We start from the raw sequence: 2421 nt of genomic DNA on the forward strand, positions 1-2421 counted from the left end.
TAATGAAAACATCCCTAAAAGTAGCTTGAACTTACTAAAAACTACCTAAAAACAATGCCAAAAAGCGTATAAATTATCCGCTCATCACAACACCAAACTTAAACTGTTGCTTGTCCTCAAGCAACTAGATGAATAAAAGAGGATAAAAAGAAATCAAGAAACAATAATATCTCAGGGTTTTAAGTGAAGCTCAGATTCTAATTAGATCAGCGGGGCTAGTAGCTTTTTGCTTCCAAACAGTTTTGGCATCTCACTTTATCCTTTGAAATTCAGAATGATTGGCATCCATAGGAACTCAGAAGTCAGATAGTATTATTGATTTTCCTAGTTACGTATGTTGATTCTTGAACACAGCTACTTTTATAAGTCTTGACCGTGGCCCTAAGCACTTTGTTTTCCAGTATTACCACCGGATACACAAATGCCACAGACACATAACTGGGTGAACATTTTCAGATTGTGACTCAGCTTTGCTAGAGTCCCCAGTTAGAGGTGTCCAGAGCTCTTAAGCACACTCTTTTTGCTTTGAATCACGACTTTAACCACTCAGTCTCAAGTTTTTCACTTGGACCTGCATGCCACAAGCACATGGTTAGGGACAGCTTGGTTTAGCCGCTTAGGCCTGGAACTATTTCCTTGGGCCCTCCTATCTTCTGATGCTCAAAGCCTTGGATCCTTTTCTTAATCCAATGATTCCTTGTAAAATTTTTTTTTGTGTTTTTTTTTTCACTGTTTTTTCTTGCTTCAAGAATCAAATTCATGATTTTTCATATCATCAATAACATTTCTCTTGTTCATCATTCTTTCAGGAGCCAACAATTTTAACATTCATAAAATTCAATATCCAAAATATGCACTGTTCAAGCATTCATTCAGAAGACAAAAAGTATTGCCACCACATATAAATAATTAGAATTTTCCTTATTAAGAACTCGAAAAAATATTGCCTCTTTATTCTAACAATCTACTATTTTATTCATGTTTGATGATGATGAGAAAAATAAATTATAGCTTAATTGGAGATAAAATCAAAATAGAGATACTAATTACTACTATTAATATATAACTTCTAAGGTAAATTCATAATAAGAACAGTTATCACAGAGTTAAGGCAAAGATTAGGACTCAACAACCTTTATTTTGGGAAGTGGGGGTTCCTCTAGTCTGTGGGATGCTTGATCCTTCAAGTCACATCCTTGCTCTTCCTGTTCCCTTAGGTGCCATGATCTTGATGAGTTTCAGCTCAGTAATCATGGCAATTCCACCAAACTTGGATGTTTGCTTGTCCTCAAGCAAAATAAAGGATAGAAGAGGAATAGAGGGAGAGGCAATTTCGAAATCCAAAAGATATGATGAGTTGAAAAAGATTTGAAAAAGATTTGGATTGGAAAAAGATTTGTGTTTATGAATTAAGATATATTTAATATTTTTGAAAAAGGGATTTTAGAAATTAGGGTTTTTAAAAATTAGGATTAAAATTTTTTGAATTGAAGGATGATATTTTGAAAGATGTTTATGCAAGAAATCATGAATTGAAACATAAAAATTAGAGATTTTGTAAAGGAAAACGAATTTTACCTCCTCCCCACCATCCTGGCATTAAACGCCCAAATGCTGCTTTTCCTGGGCGTTCAACGCCCAGTTGTTGCTTCTTTCTGGCGTTGAACGCCAGGAAGTCCTTTGTCACTGGGCATTTTTTTGAACGCCCAGGATGCTGTCAATCTGGCGTTAAACGCCCAGAAGATGCTCCTTTCTGGCGTTCAACGCCCAGATGGCTACCTTTACTGGCGTTGAACGCCCAGTGGGTGCTTCTTTTGGGCGTTCAACGCCCAAAATGTTTCTTACTGGCTTTTTCACGCCAGTGAGCTTCCAAATTCCCTTGTAACTCTGTGAATCCAATCAATTTCTATTTTTACCTTGAAGATACTTTGACATATATCAGTAAAAATCAATTAATTAATCAAAATGAATAAAATTAAATTTTGTGATTGGCTGGGTTGCCTCCCAGCAAGCGCTTCTTTAATGTCGTTAGCTGGACTATTACTGAGCTTTTAATCAAGTCTCAGTTTTGAGCATTCTTGCTCAAAATTGCCTTCAAGATAATGTTTAACTCTCTGTCCATTAACAATGAACCTTTTGTTAGAGTCATTATCCTGAAGCTCAACGTATCCATATGGTGATACACTTGTAATCACATATGGACCTCTCCACCGGGATTTTAATTTCCCGGGGAATAATTTGAGCCTGGAATTAAATAGCAGAACTTTCTGCCCCGGCTCAAAGACTCTGGATGACAATTTCTTATCATGCCATCTTTTCGCTTTCTCTTTATAAATTTTTGCATTCTCGAAAGCATTGAGTCTAAATTCCTCTAGCTCATTTAGTTGGAGCAATCGTTTTTCTCCAGCTAACTTGGCATCA

This window comes from Arachis duranensis, chromosome 7, assembly GCF_000817695.3.
Source record: "Arachis duranensis cultivar V14167 chromosome 7, aradu.V14167.gnm2.J7QH, whole genome shotgun sequence".
Lineage (NCBI taxonomy): Eukaryota > Viridiplantae > Streptophyta > Magnoliopsida > Fabales > Fabaceae > Arachis > Arachis duranensis.